The sequence below is a fragment of the Cherax quadricarinatus genome, chromosome 66 (assembly GCF_038502225.1).
Source record: "Cherax quadricarinatus isolate ZL_2023a chromosome 66, ASM3850222v1, whole genome shotgun sequence".
NCBI lineage: Eukaryota > Metazoa > Arthropoda > Malacostraca > Decapoda > Parastacidae > Cherax > Cherax quadricarinatus.
Genome location: NC_091357.1, coordinates 15698343 through 15717994, shown reverse-complemented (window position 1 = coordinate 15717994; position 19652 = coordinate 15698343). Strand labels below are relative to the sequence as shown.

The 19652-nt window shown below is 49.8% G+C and overlaps 1 protein-coding gene across 1 annotated transcript in view; it reads right to left on the bottom strand.

The window, feature by feature from the left end:
* LOC128704134 (mucin-2) overlaps window positions 1-11109 on the bottom strand; it is a 67959-nt gene extending 56850 nt beyond the window's left edge. The window contains exon 1 of the mRNA XM_053799187.2: window positions 11027-11109. The gene's annotated coding sequence lies outside the window, so the exon portion shown is untranslated. The remainder of the gene's footprint in view (window positions 1-11026) is intronic.
* Window positions 11110-19652: the final 8543 nt, after the last annotated feature.

Here is a 19652-nt window from a genome sequence, read left to right as displayed (position 1 = left end):
CATGTGAGAGAGGGAGGCGGGAGTGAGGCATGTGAGAGGGAGGCGGGAGTGAGGCATGTGAGAGGGAGGTGGGAGTGAGACATGAGAGAGGGGGAAGTGAGACATGTGAGAGAGGGGGAAGTGGGAGTGAGACATGTGAGAGAGGGAGGGAGGTGGGAGTGAGGCATGTGAGAGACGGAGGGAGGGAGGTGGAAGTAAGGCATGTGAGAGAGGGAGGGAGGGAAGTGGGAGTGAGGCATGTGAGAGAGGGAAGTTTGAGTGAGGCATGTGAGAGAGGGAGGTGGGAGTGAGGCATGTGAGAGAGGGAGTGAGGCGGGAGTGAGGCATATGAGAGAGGGAGGGAGGTAGGAGTGAGACATGTGAGAGAGGGAGGGAGGTGGGAGTGAGGCATGTGAGAGAGGGAGGGAGGTGGGAGTGAGGCATGTGAGAGAGGGAGGTGGGAGTGAGGCATGTGAGAAAGAGGGAGGTGGGAGTGAGGCATGTGAGAGAGGGAGGTGGGAGTGAGGCATGTGAGAAAGAGGGAGGTGGGAGTGAGGCATGTGAGAGAGAGGGAGGTGGGAGTGAGGCATGTGAGAGAGAGGGAGGTGAGAGTGAGGCATGTGAGAGAGAGGGAGGTGGGAGTGAGGCATGTAAGAGAGAGGGAGGTGGGAGTGAGACATGTGAGAGAGAGGGAGGTGGGAGTGAGGCATGTGAGAGAGAGGGAGGTGGGAGTGAGGCATGTGAGAGAGGGAGGGAGGTAGGAGTGAGACATGTGAGAGAGGGAGGGAGGTGGGAGTGAGGCATGTGAGAGAGGGAGGTGGGAATGAAGCATGTGAGAGAGGGAGGTGGGAGTGAGGCATGTGAGAAAGAGGGAGGTGGGAGTGAGGCATGTGAGAGAGAGGGAGGTGGGAGTGAGGCATGTGAGAGAGAGGGAGGAGGGAGTGAGGCATGTGAGAGAGAGGGAGGAGGGAGTGAGGCATGTGAGAGAGAGGGAGGTGGGAGTGAGGCATGTGAGAGAGGGAGGTGGGAGTGAGGCATGTGAGAGAGAGGGAGGTGGGAGTGAGACATGTGAGAGAGAGGGAGGTGGGAGTGAGGCATGTGAGAGAGAGGGAGGTGGGAGTGAGGCATGTGAGAGAGAGTGAGGTGGGAGTGAGGCATGTGAGAGGGAGGTGGGAGTGAGGCATGTGAGAGAGAGGGAGGTGGGAGTGAGGCATGTGAGAGAGAGGGAGGTGGGAGTGAGGCATGTGAGAGAGAGGGAGGAGGGAGTGAGGCATGTGAGAGAGAGGGAGGTGGGAGTGAGGCATGTGAGAGAGGGAGGTGGGAGTGAGGCATGTGAGAGAGAGGGAGGTGGGAGTGAGACATGTGAGAGAGAGGGAGGTGGGAGTGAGGCATGTGAGAGAGAGGGAGGTGGGAGTGAGGCATGTGAGAGAGAGTGAGGTGGGAGTGAGGCATGTGAGAGGGAGGTGGGAGTGAGGCATGTGAGAGAGAGGGAGGTGGGAGTGAGGCATGTGAGAGAGAGGGAGGTGGGAGTGAGGCATGTGAGAGAGAGGGAGGTGGGAGTGAGGCATGTGAGAGAGAGGGAGGTGGGAGTGAGGCATGTGAGAGAGAGGGAGGTGGGAGTGAGGCATGTGAGAGAGAGGGAGGTGGGAGTGAGGCATGTGAGAGAGAGGGAGGTGGGAGTGAGGCATGTGAGAGGGAGGTGGGAGTGAGGCATGTGAGAGAGAGGGAGGTGGGAGTGAGGCATGTGAGAGAGAGGGAGGTGGGAGTGAGGCATGTGAGAGAGAGGGAGGTGGGAGTGAGGCATGAGGGAGGTGGGAGTGAGACATGTGTGAGAGGGGGAGGTGGGAGTGAGACATGTGTGAGAGGGGGAGGTGGGAGTGAGACATGTGTGAGAGGGGGAGGTGGGAGTGAGTCATGTGTGAGAGGGGGAGGTGGGAGTGAGACACGTGTGAGAGGGGGAGGTGGGAGTGATACCTGAGAGAGGGAGGTGGGAGTGAGACGTGAGAGAGGGAGGTGGGAGTGAGACATGTGTGAGAGGGGGAGGTGGGAGTGAGATGTGTGTGAGAGGGGGAGGTGGGAGTCATGAGAGGGAGGTGGGAGTGAGACATTTGAGAGGGGGAGGCGCGAGTGAGACATGTGAGAGAGGATCAGACAGGTGACATTATGCGTAACATGGAGGGAAGTCTAAACTTAAGACACCAGTTGTAGTAAAGGGGTGGGGGTAGAGTGTGTGATAGTCTACCTGGAGGGTGTTTCGGGGGTCAACGCCCCCGCAACCCGGTCCATGACCAAACCTCGCCGGGGATCGGCCTGATCAACCAGGTTGTTACTGCCGGCGCACGCAATCCAACGTATGAACCACAACCCAGCTGGTCAGGTATTGCCTTTAGGTATGCCAGCTCCCTCTTTTGGTAATCCGTCTTATGTATGCTGGAAGGCAGTTGAACATTGGGCTCCTGACACAGTTTTCTCTCGTAAGTGTACTCTCGACACCCTTGCTTTTCCTTGGGGGATGATGCACCGCCTGCCAAATATTTTGCTTTCATATCGAGTGATTTTCATGTACAGACTCGTGACTAGTTCTTCTAGTATTTTCCAGATATGAATTATGATGCATCTTTCTCGCCTCCTTTCCAGTGAGTACAGGTCAGGGGGCTTCAAACGTTCCCAGTAATTTAGGGGCTTATCTGAATGTATATGTTCACTGAACATTCTCTAGATCTTCAGCTTCACTTGCCTCAAGAGGCAAGTCAATTCCCATCTCTTCTAATATATTATTTTTCCCCTATAGTCTTCCTTGTCCATAATTACTATCGCATTTGCTTTGCAAATGCAAATATCCTTAAAGATTTGTAAAGTTATACCATGAATTAAGGAAAGATCCTAGACTTTACCTTAAGAAAGCGGACAAAGCATATGCGATAGTAATTATGGACAGGGTAGATTATAGAGGAAAAATAAACATGATATTAAGAGACGGAAACTCTTACGCCTCTTAAAAGGGGCTGTTAGTGTACAACAGTATTTCAACCAAGAGAAAACACGTAGCTCAAACAAGGACCTCACTGGCTTGTTATCTTTTGGTTTTAAGGTTCTCGTTAGCTATCCTATTTTTAGTAGTTCTGATAGCGACACTGTTGTGATTCTTGAAAGTGGTATTCTCTGAAAACATCACTTCCCAGCCTTTCAGTTTAGTTTTTCGCTCTAGTGCTTTATTAGTTTTATACCTCCGAGAGAGAGGTGGACTTTAATAGAGGCCATTATAGAGGGGAACTTGTGTAACATATATGGAATTGAACTGGGTAATACAGCTAGAAGGGGGAGGGGCTATGTATGGACGGAGGAGGCTGTATAAGAGGGATCTGTACTAATATGGAGGAAGGGTACCTATGAGATGCTTAAAAGGAATGTATGAATTATTATAATCAAGGGGGAAGCGCTAAAACCGTAGGATTATACAGCACTTGTGGGGGAATGTGGAAAGTATTCAGGATTAATTCAGGGAACTGGAGCACAGATCCAATTCCCTAGATCAAGAGCCCCTCACCAGCATCAAGGAACCTTCCTTGAGGGTAGAAAAGTGTGAAGCATGATATGCTGGACAGGAATGACAAAGAACATTAGAAAAGTGAATAAGCAGCTGTATAGTTGACGCCAGAGTGTATAGCTATATGGTGAAGTATGGGATAGATGTCAGGTAGGAGGGGAAGTGGTAGCTGTCCAGAGAGAAGGGGAGTAATTTAACTTAAAATTTACCTGCAGTCGCTTCCAGAGGTCACTATTAACGTGGCTCGGTCCCAGACCAATCTGGCTTGATCGATCAAGCTGTTATTGCGCGCCGCACCGCAACCCAGCGGATCAAGAACTGTTTTGAGAAATCGGTCGAGTGTCCCTCTTGAAGACAGCCAGAGATTTCTTGATCCCCTTATGCATGAAGGGAGTGTGTCGAGTCGTGGTCCCTTAACATCTTATTGAGTTCTCTGTCAGTGTACTCATCACTCTCATGCTTTTTCACTGGAGGTATCCTGCACCGTCTGCCAAGCCTCTTGTTTTTATAATTTCAGTATTTAGATTTGGGACAAATCCCTACAGCATCTTCCAGGTATAGATTATGATGCATCTTCCTCGCCTACTTTCTAAGGAGTACAGTTCAAGGGACTTTAAGCACTCCCAGTAATTTAAGTGTTAAGGTGAGGTTTTACAAGCTGTGAAGGTTCTCCATATTCTAGCTCTGCTCTTTTCTTGCCTTGAAAAGGGCCCTTAGTATACAGCAATATTCTAGGCTCAAGAAAACGAGTGACCTGAAAAATATCAAAGGTTAAGTAGATGTCCAGGGTAGAAGTGGATTGGTAGTTGTCGAGGGAAGAAGTGGATTGGTAGTCGACGGAAGAAATGGATTGGTAGTTGTCGAGGGAAGAAGTGGATTGGTAGTTGTCGAGGGAAGAAGAGGATTGGTAGTTGTCGAGGGAAGAAGTGGATTGGTAGTTGTCGAGGGAAGAAGTGGATTGGTAGTTGTCGAGGGAAGAAGTGGATTGGTAGTCGACGGAAGAAATGGATTGGTAGTTGTCGAGGGAAGATATGGATTGGTAGTTGTCGAGGGAAGAAGAGGATTGGTAGTTGTCGAGGGAAGAAGTGGATTGGTAGTTGTCGAGGGAAGAAGGGGAGTGGTAGTTGTCGACGGGAGAAGGGGAGTGGTAGTTGTCGACGGGAGAAGGGGAGTGGTAGTTGTCGACGGGAGAAGGGGAGTGGTAGTTGTCGACGGGAGAAGGGGAGTGTTAGTTGTCAAAGGGAAAAGGGGAGTGGCAGCTGTCGAGGGGAGGAGGGGGAAGTGGTAGTTGTCGAGGGGAGGAGGGGGAAGTGGTAGTTGTCGAGGGGAGGAGGGGGAAGTGGTAGTTGTCGAGGGGAGGAGGGGGAAGTGGTAGTTGTCGAGAGGAGGAGGGGGAAGTGGTAGTTGTCGAGGGGAGGAGGGGGAAGTGGTAGTTGTCGAGGGGAGGAGGGGGAAGTGGTAGTTGTCGAGGGGAGGAGGGGGAAGTGGTAGTTGTCGAGGGGAGGAGGGGGAAGTGGTAGTTGTCGAGGGGAGGAGGGGGAAGTGGTAGTTGTCGAGGGGAGGAGGGGGAAGTGGTAGTTGTCGAGGGGAGGAGGGGGAAGTGGTAGTTGTCGAGGGGAGGAGGGGGAAGTGGTAGTTGTCGAGGGGAGGAGGGGGAAGTGGTAGTTGTCGAGGGGAGGAGGGGGAAGTGGTAGTTGTCGAGGGGAGGAGGGGGAAGTGGTAGTTGTCGAGGGGAGGAGGGGGAAGTGGTAGTTGTCGAGGGGAGGAGGGGGAAGTGGTAGTTCTCGAGGGGAGGAGGGGGAAGTGGTAGTTGTCGAGGGGAGGAGGGGGAAGTGGTAGTTGTCGAGTGGAGGAGGGGGAAGTGGTAGTTGTCGAGGGAGGAGGGGGAAGTGGTAGTTGTCGAGGGAGGAGGGGGAAGTGGTAGTTGTCGAGGGAGGAGGGGGAAGTGGTAGTTGTCGAGGAAGGGGAAGTGGTAGTTGTCGAGGGAGGAGGGGGAAGTGGTAGTTGTCGCGGGGGGAGGGGGAAGGGGTAGTTGTCGAGGGAGGAGGGGGAAGTGGTAGTTGTCGAGGGAGGAGGGGGAAGTGGTAGTTGTCGAGGGAGGAGGGGGAAGTGGTAGTTGTCGAGGGAGGAGGGGGAAGTGGTAGTTGTCGAGGGAGGAGGGGGAAGTGGTAGTTGTCGAGGGGAGGAGGGGGAAGTGGTAGTTGTCGAGGGGAGGAGGGGGAAGTGGTAGTTGTCGAGGGAGGAGGGGGAAGTGGTAGTTGTCGAGGGAGGAGGGGGAAGTGGTAGTTGTCGAGGGAGGAGGGGGAAGTGGTAGTTGTCGAGGGAGGAGGGGGAAGTGGTAGTTGTCGAGGGAGGAGGGGGAAGTGGTAGTTGTCGAGGGAGGAGGGGGAAGTGGTAGTTGTCGAGGGAGGAGGGGGAAGTGGTAGTTGTCGAGGGAGGAGGGGGAAGTGGTAGTTGTCGAGGGAGGAGGGGGAAGTGGTAGTTGTCGAGGGAGGGGGAAGTGGTAGTTGTCGAGGGAGGGGGAAGTGGTAGTTGTCGAGGGAGGAGGGGGAAGTGGTAGTTGTCGAGGGAGCAGGAGGAAGTGATAGCTATCGAGGGAGAGGGACTAGTAGCTGTCTTGAGAGGGGATGGGTAGCTGTCGACGGGGAGTGGTGGCTGTGGGTGAAAGGTTAGTGATAGCTGTCGAGGGAGAATGGTAGCTGTTGAGGGAGGAGGGGGAGTGGTAGCTGTAGAGGGGGATTAGAAGCTGAGGGAGGAGGGGGAGTGGTAGCTGTAGAGGGGGATTAGAAGCAGAGGGAGGAGGGGGAGTGGTAGCTGTCGAGGGGGATTAGAAGCTGAGGGAGGAGGGGGAGTGGTAGCTGTAGAGGGGGATTAGAAGCTGAGGGAGGAAAGGGAGTGGTAGCTGTTGAGGGAGGAGGGGGAGTGGTAGCTGTTGAGGGAGGAGGGTGGGTGGTAGCTGTAGAGGGGGATTAGTAGCTGGGGGAGGAGGGGGAGTGGTAGCTGTCGAGGGAGGGAGAGTGGTTGCTGTCGAGGGAGGGAGTGTGGTTGCTGTCGAGGGAGGAGGGAGAGTTGTTGCTGTCGAGGGAGGAAGAGTGGTTACTGTCGAGGGAGGAGGGGGAGTGGTAGCTGTCGAGGGAGGAGGGGTAGTAGCTGTCGAGGGAGGAGGAGGAGTGGTAGCTGTCGAGGGAGGAGGGGGAGTGGTAGCTCTCGAGGGAGGAGGTGGAAGTGGTAGCTGTCGAGGGAGGAGGTGGAAGTGGTAGCTGTCGAGGGAGGAGGTGGAAGTGGTAGCTGTCGAGGGAGGAGGTGGAAGTGGTAGCTGTCGAGGGAGGAGGTGGAAGTGGTAGCTGTCGAGGGAGGAGGTGGAAGTGGTAGCTGTCGAGGGAGGAGGTGGAAGTGGTAGCTGTCGAGGGAGGAGGGGGAAGTGGTAGCTGTCGAGGGAGGAGGGGGAAGTGGTAGCTGTCGAGGGAGGAGGGGGAAGTGATAGCTGTCGAGGGAGGAGGGGGAAGTGGTAGCTGTCGAGGGAGGAGGGGGAAGTGGTAGCTGTCGAGGGAGGAGGGGAAGTGGTAGCTGTCGAGGGAGGAGGGGGAGTGGTAGATGTCGAGGGGGGAGAGGGAGTGGTAGATGTCGAGGGAAGAGGGGGAGTGGTAGCTGTAGAGGGGGATTAGTAGCTGTAGAGAGGGATTAGTAGCTGAGGGAGGAGGGGGAGTGGTAGCTGTCGAGGGAGGAGGAAGAGTGGTAGCTGTCGAGGGAGGAGGAAGAGTGGTAGCTGTCGAGGGAGGAGGGGGAGTGGTAGATGTCGAGAGAGGAGGGGGAGTGGTAGCTGTCGAGGGAGGAGGGGGAGTGGTAGATGTCGAGGGGGGAGAGGGAGTGGTAGATGTCGAGGGAAGAGGGGGAGTGGTAGCTGTAGAGCGGGATTAGTAGCTGAGGGAGGAGGGGGAGTGGTAGCTGTCGAGGGAGGAGGAAGAGTGGTAGCTGTCGAGGGAGGAGGAAGAGTGGTAGCTGTCGAGGGAGGAGGGGGAGTGGTAGCTGTCGAGGGAGGAGGGGGAGTGGTAGTTGTCGAGGGAGGAGGGGGAGTGGTAGCTGTCGAGGGAGGAGGGGGAGTGGTAGCTGTCGAGGGAGGAGGGGGAGTGGTAGCTGTCGAGGGAGGAGGGGGAGTGGTAGCTGTCGAGGGAGGAGGGGGGAGTGGTAGCTGTCGAGGGAGGAGGGGGGAGTGGTAGCTGTCGAGGGAGGAGGGGGAGTGGTAGCTGTCGAGGGAGGAGGGGGAGTGGTAGCTGTCGAGGGAGGGGGGGGAGTGGAAGCTGTCGAGGGAGGAGGGAGAGTGGAAGCTGTCAAGGGAGGAGGGAGAGTGGTAGCTGTCGAGGGAGGAGGGAGAGTGGTAGCTGTCGAGGGAGGAGGGAGAGTGGTAGCTGTCGAGGGAGGAGGGAGAGTGGTAGCTGTCGAGAGAGGAGGGAGAGTGGTAGCTGTCGAGGGACGAGGGAGAGTGGTAGCTGTCGAGGGACGAGGGAGAGTGGTAGCTGTCGAGGGACGAGGGAGAGTGGTAGCTGTCGAGGGAGGAGGGAGAATGGTAGCTGTCGAGGGACGAGGGAGAGTGGTAGCTGTCGAGGTGGATTAGTAGGTGTCGAGGGAGGTGGGGGAGTGGTAGGTGTCGAGGGAGGAGGGAGAGTGGTAGCTGTCGAGGTGGATTAGTAGGTGTCGAGGGAGGGAGAGTGGTAGCTGTCGGGGGAGGAGGGAAAGTGGTAGCTGTCGAGGGAGGAGGGAGAGTGGTAGCTGTCGAGGGAGGAGGGAGAGTGGTAGCTGTCGAGGGAGGAGGGAGAGTGGTAGCTGTCGAGGGAGGAGGGAGAGTGGTAGCTGTCGAGGGAGGAGGGAGAGTGGTAGCTGTCGAGGGAGGAGGGAGAGTGGTAGCTGTCGAGGGAGGAGGGAGAGTGGTAGCTGTCGAGGGAGGAGGGAGAGTGGTAGCTGTCGAGGGAGGAGGGAGAGTGGTAGCTGTCGAGGGACGAGGGAGAGTGGTAGCTGTCGAGGGACGAGGGAGAGTGGTAGCTGTCGAGGGACGAGGGAGAGTGGTAGCTGTCGAGGGAGGAGGGAGAATGGTAGCTGTCGAGGGACGAGGGAGAGTGGTAGCTGTCGAGGTGGATTAGTAGGTGTCGAGGGAGGTGGGGGAGTGGTAGGTGTCGAGGGAGGAGGGAGAGTGGTAGCTGTCGAGGGAGGAGGGAGAGTGGTAGCTGTCGAGGGAGGAGGGAAAGTGGTAGCTGTCGAGGGGGAGTGGTAGCTGTCGAGAGAGGATGGGGGAGTGGTAGCTGTCGAGAGAGGATGGGGGAGTGGTAGCTGTCTAGGGAGGAGGGAGAGTGGTAGCTGTCGAGAGAGGATGGGTGAGTGGTAGCTGTCGAGGGAGGAGGGAAAGTGGTAGCTGTCGAGGGGGAGTGGTAGCTGTCGAGAGAGGATGGGGGAGTGGTAGCTGTCGAGAGAGGATGGGGGAGTGGTAGCTGTCAAGGGAGGATGGGGGAGTGGTAGCTGTCAAGGGAGGATGGGGGAGTGGTAGCTGTCAAGGGAGGATGGGGGAGTGGTAGCTGTCGAGGGAGGATGGAGGAGTGGTAGCTGTCGAGGGGGGGGGGGAGTGGTAGCTGTCGAGGGATGATGGGGGAGTGGTAGCTGTCGATCGAGGATGGGGGAGTGGTAGCTGTCGATCGAGGATGGGGGAGTGGTAGCTGTCGATCGAGGATGGGGGAGTGGTAGCTGTCGATCGAGGATGGGGGAGTGGTAGCTGTCGAGAGAGGAGGGGGAAGTGGTAGCTATCGAGAGAGGATGGGGGAGTGGTAGCTATCGAGGGAGGATGGGGGAGTGATAGCTGTCGAGGGAGGATGGGGGAGTGATAGCTGTCGAGGGAGGATGGGGGAGTGGTAGCTGTCGAGGGAGGATGGGGGAGTGGTAGCTGTCGAGGGAGGATGGGGGAGCGGTAGCTGTCGAGGGAGGATGGGAGAGTGGTAGCTGTCGAGGGAGGATGGGAGAGTGGTAGCTGTCGAGGGAGGATGGGGGAGTGGTAGCTGTCGAGGGAGGAGGGGGGAGTGGTAGCTGTCGAGAGAGGAGGGGGAAGTGGTAGCTGTCGAGGGGGAAGTGGTAGCTGTCGAGGGGGAGTGGTAGCTGTCGAGGAAGGAGGGGGAGTGGTAGCTGTCGACAGCAGAACGAGTAGAGAAAGGTCGGTAGGTTAGGGGGGTTTAGAGGATAGAAGCAAGAGGGAGCGTGCGGTGAGAGAGGGAACAGGCAGAGAACGTGGTTGGGGATGGTGGGGCCCTGGGAAGGGGTCAGATGGGAGCTGGGTGGGGAGTGGTCCTGGGTGGGGGAAAGAGGCAGATCGCCTCGGAAGGGAGTAGCAGCATGTGGCCGGGAGCAGCGAGTGTGAGAGAAATTGTGGAGAGACGGCCAAAGGTGGTAGGGGGAAGGGGAGTGGGAGGAGGAGAGACGGTGGATAGATGAGAAGGGGTGGTGAGGGAGATCGAGGAGTGGAAGAGGGTGGTGAGGGAGTGTTGTTGTTGGTTGGGGTGGGTAGGGACCCTGGAGGGGTGGTGAGGGAGCGTGGAGGGGCGGTGAAGTCCGGGTGGATTGTCTAACCAGTTGATCTTGGGTGGGAAGATAGGGGAAGAGAGGAGGCTGAAGGGAGCAGCAGGACAAGGGTAGGAAGAATGGAGGGGAGGAGAACCAGGGAGGAGGGGAAGGAGAGAGGATGGGCTGGAGGGAGGGACGGGGAGGTATACTGTGGGAGCGCCGGGTTGGTAACGGTAGGAACAGCTGATCACAACAACTTGTCTCTCTCCTCACACCAAACAAACTACAACACTTCTCTCTGAGTTCAGTGTTAACTCTTCAAGTTGACAAGTATCATGTAGACGTCTTCAGATAGTTCAGAGGGATATAATTAATGGAGTCTATATGATCTCGTAAGAAATGTGCCCTTCATTCCCGCACTTGCCACGGATAATCAACTCAGGTTTCGTTGGTTTCTGGAGTACATTTGTAGCTGTATTGTGTACACAGTGCTGTTTGTAGTCACCATGGTGTACTTTACCTGCTACAGGTACCGCACCTGATCATCTCTCATCATATAACCTGCAAAAATAACTGGAGATAACTAAGGCGCATCCTTATCCCTTGGAGCCTTCTACACGCGCTACGTAACTGAACTTACCTGTTTATAATAATAAATATTTGGCCTATATACAGTATACTTTACAAACCTGGGCCTCCAATAGTTCCATTAACGTCGTTAGAATCAGTCTTTATAGCATAACTTTGGCGCAAATTAAAGAAAATCAATTGAAAGTCGCTGTGCTCTAGACGCAGACAGGAGACCATCCGCCATTTTCTTTTGTCAGAGGTCACGATAGAGAGGGAGCTGTTTTCATCAACAGATTTTCCTTCATACTTGCCCTGGAGTCCTTAAATTGTATGTTAAAACTCCTCATACATTGAAATTTCAATAGTAAAAATATGTGAAAAACGTGATCTTACCTGAGAGAGAAATAATCCAAAAGTTAAATCCCAAGCGTCAGAAATACACCCACCACTGCCAAGCTGGAGGAGCACACTGAAGCAGCAGCCGCTGTCTGCCGCGCTACACCCATACACGATGTTACACGCTCGTTTTTACTGCAAAACTTTATTTATCTTTATTTTACATAACCTGGGATGCGTTAAACCTCTATGATACGTTCATCATGGTTTATTTGGATGTAATGTATAATACATAAAACCGGTCAAAACATACTTGCAATATTAAGTTACTTTGTCATGTGAGTGAAGTTGATGTCAGTTGGCAGGATTTGCTCTACGGCTTATAAATGATTTCCTGTAAACTCCTCACACATATAAACAATATATGATGTTTTTAATAGCGTTAGCATCTATTAATAAGACTTATAGGTAAAGAGAGTGTAGTTGGTGAGTGTTTATGTTGACAAGAAGAAGCGAGGACGTCCTTTAAGCGGGGTCCACTGCCCCCCACCTACCAACCACCACCTACTAACTCACAACACTATACGCCAACTTTTTAACGCGAAATTTATATTATATAACCTTACAGCGTATTTCTTCAGAAATATAAAATTTTGTCAACATAACCTTTTTTCAGACAAAAACATTCGCTGAATATATAAATTATTTGCTGAGTAGATCAGCCCGACAATTGCTACGTCGTAGCCGTACAATTATGTACGATAATTAACTTTTTTACCTTGGGAAAACATTTTTCTGCTGTGAGGAATAATATAAGAACTTGTATAAACAAGTCAGAATTTGTACGATCAATATATATATGTTGTTATATAGGGTTTATAGCATAAAGTAAGTTAATAAGATATGGAGATATATTAGAGAGTGACGTTGGATGGCAGATATTGTTGAGTACCCCGTGTGAGGCTAGCAACACCGCTACCAACCCTCCCAGGCATTTAAAAACCACACGAACTTTTTATATTTATTATATTTGCTTTATTCTCGCAAAAGAATCCATACGGAGGTTTTCAAGTGAATAGTACTAAAATTTCTAAACATTTACGAAAAAGTTATGGAACAAAAACGTTTATGGCTTTAAATAATTTGTATATTTCGGGAGTGTTGGCTGCTCTCGGAATTAATTGAGAGTAAGGCAGAAAACTCAGTGAGTGAGCGAGTATAATAACAACAACGTTATCAATTGGATTTTACTTATTACCTCAACTGGTCACCGCTTAATACTTTGTGAGCCTCTTATAAAATAGGTAGAAAACCTGTTTAATGCTGAGTATATATTAGATGTGATTAGAATAATGATAATTAATTAAATTAAATAAGTGCTGGCATCTTGAAGAGCACGTTTTACTCGCTGACAAATATGTCACTAAAGTTGAGAATGAGTGAGGGTGAGGCGCGGGTGGTGGTGGTGGTGGGAGAGGACGGGGTGCGGCTGTTGTACGGGAAACAGAGGGGGGTAGGAGAGGTGGTGAGGCGCGGGTGGAGGACGAAGTAGGGGAGGGGAAGAGGATGAGGTATGGGTGGGAGGGAAAGGCACAGGTGGTTGTAGGAGAGAGAGAGCGGGAGGGGGAAGGCGGGGGTTGTGGAGGTAATGTGGGAGAGGGTGAAACGGGTGTTGTGAAGGGGAGTCGGGGGTTGGTCACTATGTAATATGTGTTTGTCGAAAATTGGTATAAAATACTGACAAGTTGAAGATACACATGTGCAACAGTTGGGTATCTTTTTTGTTGAAACGTTTCTCCTACGCAGTAGGATTCTTCAGTCAAATACTGAGGAAGCAGTAGAAATGAAATAAAGATGGTGTAATCAGTCTATCAATCTTGAAGAAAAAGTTTTCTAGGTGGTCAGTCTCTCATCCTGGAGAAGTATTGAGCTCCGTGGTCTGGAACCATATCGTTCCAGGGACTGACCACTTCAAATAATTTTTCTCCAAGGTTGATGGACTGATTATTTCATTTCTACTGCTGCCTCTGTATTTGACTGAAGAAGCCTGCTGTATAGGCGAAACATTTCAACAATAAATATACCAATGGAAATATAAACACATATGCAGTATAATGTGATCCTTTATTGACTACGTTTCGCCCACACAGTGGGCTTTTTCAAGTCACAAACAGAATATACCAAACTGGTGCACATGTCTTAATCCTCACTATCTAATATAATTTAGCGGTAATTTTATTGTTTATGTACCACGCTGACAAGGTTGTTACCACAGCTGACTAATGTAAGTAAATGTTATGGTGGTAAGCGTTACTAGTAATAACGCATCACTTATGTTTGTTACAATGTACATATAACAACTTGGTAATGGGTGGGGGTTGCAGGTATGACCACTGATACATTAGGTGGGTGAAAGTGTGACCACCACTGATACACTAGGGGGTAGCAGGTGTGACCAGTGATACACTAGGTGAATGAAGGTGTGACCGCTGATACACTAGGTGGGGTAGCAGGTGTGACCGCTGATACACTAGGTGGGTGAAGGTGTGACCACTGATACACTAGGTGGGGGTAGCAGGTGTGACCAGTACTAATACACTAGGTGAGTGAAGTAGGTGTGACCGCCACTGATACACTAGGGGGCAGGTGTGACCATTGATACACTAGGTGGGGCAGTAGGTGTGACCACTACTGTTACACTGAGTGAAGCAAGTGTGACCACTGATACACTAGGTTGGGGCAGCAGGTGTGACCACACCAATGATACACTAGGTGGGGCATCGGGTGTGACCACACTGATACACTAGGTGGAGTAGAAATTACCACACAACTGATACACTAGGTGGGGGTAGATGTGACCACACCACCAGTACACTAGGTGGGGGTAGAAGTGACCACTGACACCCCACCTCTCCCTTATCCTCCTCACAAGGAACTGGACCTAACCTTCCCTGGCTTGAGTTTGATTGCCTCACATTCCCCCGGGCACTGCATGACCCCTGCCGGGTTAGCGCTCCTTCCATACCACCCCCTCCAAAGACTTTTTTTGTGAAGAGGAATTACAATAACTAAGATTATAAAACTTTTCCAGGCTCACCTTAGCTCAGTGGTAAGTGTTCGCTTTTCGACCGAATGGATCAAAGTAAGTCGAGACGTCTTAAGTCTCCTTTGCTGCCTGTGTTCAACTAGCAGTACATACCTGCTACTTGCACTAGTACATACCTGCTACTTGCACTAGTACATACCTGCTACTTGCACTAGTACATACCTGCTACTTGCACTAGTACATACCTGCTACTTGCACTAGTACATACCTGGTTATATTACAGACAGTAGTACATACCTGGTTATACTAGTACATACTTGGAGTATATTTGGAGAGGATTTCGGGGGTCAACGCCCCCCCAGCCCGGTCTGAGACCAGGCCTTGTGGTGGATCAGGGTCTGATCACCCAGTCTGTTACTGCTGGCCGCACGCAAACTGACGTACGAATAACAGCTCGTCTGGTCGGGTACTGACTTTAGGTGCCTGTCCAGTGCCTTCTTGAAGACAGCCAGGGGTCTATTGGTAATCCTCCTTATGTATGCTGGGAGGCAGTTGAACAGTCTTGGGCCACTGACACTTGTGTTGTCTCTCAGTGTACTCGTGGCGCCCCTGCTTTTCATTGGGGGGAATGTTTCATATCCTGCAGTCTCTTTTGATTTCATAGGGAGTGATTTTCGTGTACAAGTTTGGTACTAGTCCCTCTAGGATTTTCCAAGTGTATATTATCATGTATCTTTCTCGCATGCGTTCCAGGGAATACAAATCAAGGGACTTCAACCGTTCCCAGTAATTTAGGTGCTTTATCGTGTGCCGTGAAAGTTCTTTGTACACTTTCCAGGTCAGCCACTTCGCTTACCTTGAAGGGGGCAGTTAGTGTACAGCAGTATTCCAACCTAGAGAGAACAAGCGATCTGTAGAGAATCATCATGGGCTTTGCGTCCCTGGTTTTGAAGGTTCTCATTACCCATCCTATCATTTTTATAGCAGATGTGGTAGATACATTGTTGTGGTCTTTGAAGGTGAGATCCTCTGATATTATCACTCCCAGGTCCTTCACATTACTTTTTCGCTCTATTGTATGGTTACAATTTGTTGTGTGCCCTGATACAGTACCTGGTTGTTATACTAGTACATACCTGGTTGTTACACTAGTACATACCTGGGTGTTACTGCAGCACATACATGGGTGATACTCTTTTAGCTAGATGTTTTGGGTCTGGTCCGAGGGAAGACCCACATTGTGTCATACCACTTTTGTTACCTGGGTTAAATATCCAGGGTTAAATAACCTGGTGAAGACCACACCAAACCTAGTCTTCAGGACCACTGCAGAACTGATAATCAAGACCACACGAAATCTGGTAGTCAAGATCACATGAGAACTTGGCATTAAGACCACACGAAATCCTGCTGACAAGACCACACCAGACCCCACTGAAAGGAATATATCAGACCCGGCGACAAGACCGTATCAGAACTGGTCACGACTACACTGGACCCGATCATCAGTACTACACACTGATGACTCGACGTGGGATTTTATGCAAGATTATTATGATGCTATGGATGAAGAGTGAGGAAGAAGAGTAAGATAAGGACAGAAGAGTGAATGAGGAAAGGAGTCATTGGTGCTCTGGTTGGTAAGATGTGTGGGATGTGATGTCGCAAGCTTATTTCAGCTTTTAAGGTGGTGGGTTTCTTGGATGGAAGAAGTGGAACACTCTGACAGCATCCTCTTGTTCAGCTGGGAGATAAGAGGAAGAGAAAGGTTGAGAGAGCTCAGAGACTGGGAGGATTTGGTGGAAGTAGGAGGGCCTTTCTACTGGTGGAGAAGACACTCGGCATGGTTTGTGTGTCAAAAGTCAGAGATAAAGGATGAGAGAATTATTAAGGGAGAATTTTTTCGACTGGAGAGTTCATATATTTGTGGGTATGTTTATTTCTTAAGTGATTCATATACCTAGTTTTCTGGACAAAAGCAAGTGCTCGTTCTCCACATAATTATATGCCGTTAATATTCTAGCACCCAGAATTAAGTTTGTCTCCTCACCGCTGTACAGTACTAGTATTTTTTTTATTGTGGCTTGGAGTTATCGCTGAAAAATACTTTATTATATCATGTAAGTGGTTAAGTGAATTCACGACTGGTTAAAAATATGAAAATAATTGACTTAAGTGGTCTTATCTGGGTGGTTACTAAGGGATAACGAGGTTTCTTCAAACCTCTTGGTAACTTAAGTGTGTTCAGAGAGGTGGAAATGTGTAAGTGGTATTTATCAAGTTGAATACCTAATAAAATCTGCTAATATATTCTGCTGGGAGTAATATTCTAGTTCACTCCAAATATGACAAGTACACTCAGAGCTAGTGGACCCAAGGTGGTGATAGTGATATACAACCCACCACTAAACAGCAGACTAAGACAAGAATGTGGTGACAACGGAGCGATGATAGACATAGAGGTGGCTAGAAGAGACCACAGACGAAGACCCAAAACTACTGATGATGCGAGGGGCAATACACTGGGAAAATCGCGAGCCACATGGGAACCCGGATACTCGGAGAGGTAAGTTGTTGCTGAGGGATTGACCACCTCAAAAACTATTTCTCTGATGTTGATGGACTGATTGCATCATCTTTACTTCACTCTACTCGTTCTGCCTCTGTATTTGATTAAAAAAAAAAAGCCTACTGTGTAGACGAAACACTTAGTCAACAATAAAGATATACCCAACTGTTGCACATGTGTCTTACTCTTCAACTTGTCGGTATTATACACCATTTTCAGTCTGAGAGATCCCTCGGTGCTGGCGACCAGACAGTACAGAGGTCTGAATACATTGTGGAAATAAATATGGAGAGAAACCAGAGTGGGACGGGACTAACCTGACTTCAAAAGAGGAGAATGTGAAGGCATGAAGCAGTTTATAAATGGAGCGCCTAGGAAAGGGAACAAGATTGAAAGACAACGCACTGAAGGATGGAGTATGTAGCTGGAAAATCTCGGGAGGCAGAGTAGAAATTCAAATCCGGAAGCAGAAGATGCACAGGCAAGAAGAAGGTTCATCCATGGTCCTCCCAGAGAGGCAAAAGCTAAAACTGTAAGTATGTGGAAGAAATGCAGAAAGCAAAGAATGCCGGAGAATAGGGAAATGAGAAAGGTCAGAAATATTCATGGATAAGAAGAGAGGCTGAGTGACAATTTGAGAATGACATAGCATCAAAACCCAAATGTGAGCCAAAATGACTATACAGCCACATTGGTAAGAAAACTTCAGTGAAGGACCAAGTAATAAGACAGGTGAATCAGGAAGGAGGGGGAAGCTCACAAGAAATGACCAGAAGATCTGCAAGGAGCTGAGAATGAGCAAACATTTAAGGAAGTATTGTCAGCAGAAACAGGAGCATTACCAAAGAGTCAAGGAGCAAGAGTGCACTAACGAGGACTGGCCACAATATACGCAATAAAAAAAACGAAGAAACTACTGAGCAAGTTACATTCCCTCTCTCCGAACCTATGTGGCCATAGGTTCGGAGAGAGGGAGCAGAAAACTGTGTAAACCAGTAGCCACGATCACCAAGTCAGTTGAAATAGAACAGCTGCTGGAAGTGTGGAAAGTTGCGAACGTTGTCGTGATATTTAAGGAGACAGACAGGTAGCATTGAACTCCAGGCCAGTGTTACTGAAGTACATAGTGAGATTATGGCCAAGATTATCAAAGAAATAGTAAAGCACCTGCAAAAGAGTTCATAAACAACAGCCAGCATGGTTTGACAGATGGTACGAATAACGTGTGATGGAGTTCCACAAGGGTCACTACAGGTGTCATTACTGCTGCTTGTTTACACACTGATTTGCTCGAACCTCCGTCTTTTACTCTCAAGACAGAAGTGTTACCCAGCAGTACTCACGTTCTTACCAGGGCAAAACAGCATTCCTACTGATTTATACCCATACACTAGCACTCAGATGCTATACATACACTAGCACTCAGATGCTATACCTATATACTAATATTCAGGAGCTATGTCTACTAACACTCAGGAGTTATATCTGTATGTTAACACTCAGGAGCTATACCTATGTACTAACACTCAGATTCTGTCACCTTGTTTTCGAATCATCAAGGAACATCAATATATTGCTGTTCATTCCTTATTTAGGTCATTACTGTCAAATGTGAACAGCAGGTCACGCTGTGTTGAACTCCGCTTGTGACCAATCAACATTCTTGTTTTACCCTGTCGGTCTACCTGATCTTGCCTCGGTACAGGAAAATACTTCGCTACAGTGTGCAAAACCATATAAAGACCTTCCTGAAAACAGGTTAGCATCGTCATATTCTTTACAATTGTCTACCACATTAAATGCCTCGGTAATATTGGTTAGCAGATTTGTTACGAAAGAACATCCTCTTGTTAAAGCATTAAGAGTCCATACCACGGGCGGGGTTCGAACACGCGATCAGTCTCTCAAAACTCTAGACCGTCGTGTTAGCCACTGGGCCAGCTAGCCATAATAAGGTATAAGTTATATTCATAAGTACAACTTATTCATAAATAATATTGACTAAGTTATCCGATGTTAGCTACACTAATATTTTCCCACTTCTGTGGTCACAGTGATTGGACGATAATTTGAAGTTAAAGCCCAAGTTACACACTATATGATCATATCTTAAACATACCTTTACACGCTCACCTCCCTCACACACTTTCCCCTCACATACTCAAATCAACACACTTGCCTCCCTCACACACACACACACACACACACACACACACACACACACACACACACACACACACACACACACACACACACACACACGCATGCACATACAACAGGCCTAGTGTCTAATCGACATGTGCCTAGGACGAAATGGTAACTAACACACACACACACACACACATACCTCATTCACTGAGACGAAAACTTAATTCACATACGCCTACCTCATACACACAGTTTCCTTACACACTCCATCCTCATATAATCTCATCCTCAAGTACTCCCTCCATCACACACCCGACTTCATGTACCCTTTCCCAATACAGCCCATCTTTACACATACTCTTCCCCACACACCCGTACCCTAACACACACCCTACTTTATGTACCTCTTTCCCCACACATCCCAGCCTCACATACACATATCCTCACATACACATATCCTCACACACACCTCCTTCACACACACCTCCCTCACGCACACCTCCCTCACACATTCGCACACTCCTGTGCCCTAGCCTTGAAGATAAGGTCAAAAAACTAGGAACTGAACCTAATGCCAATATAGAATAAAAACCAAGATAGACATAATTATGGCATATAAATTACACGGAAGCCTTGATATGGTAGAAAGCGATAAATTGTTCGAGAGGCAGGAAATGGGTACACTAGGGCATAGATGTATATAAATACACCTCCCTCACACACCAGGAACAAATGATAATATACAAAATACTCAGGAGACTATGTGGAGAGGAACAAGCTTTGCCCAGGAGAGTCCGACTGTAACCAACGAAAAAATAAAGAGCAGTGAAAGTGGGGTGAAGGTGTGATAGAAAACATTCCCACTGCTGCCACCAGTGTGGCACAGTGGGAATGTTTTCTTTAGCAACTATCTACTTTCA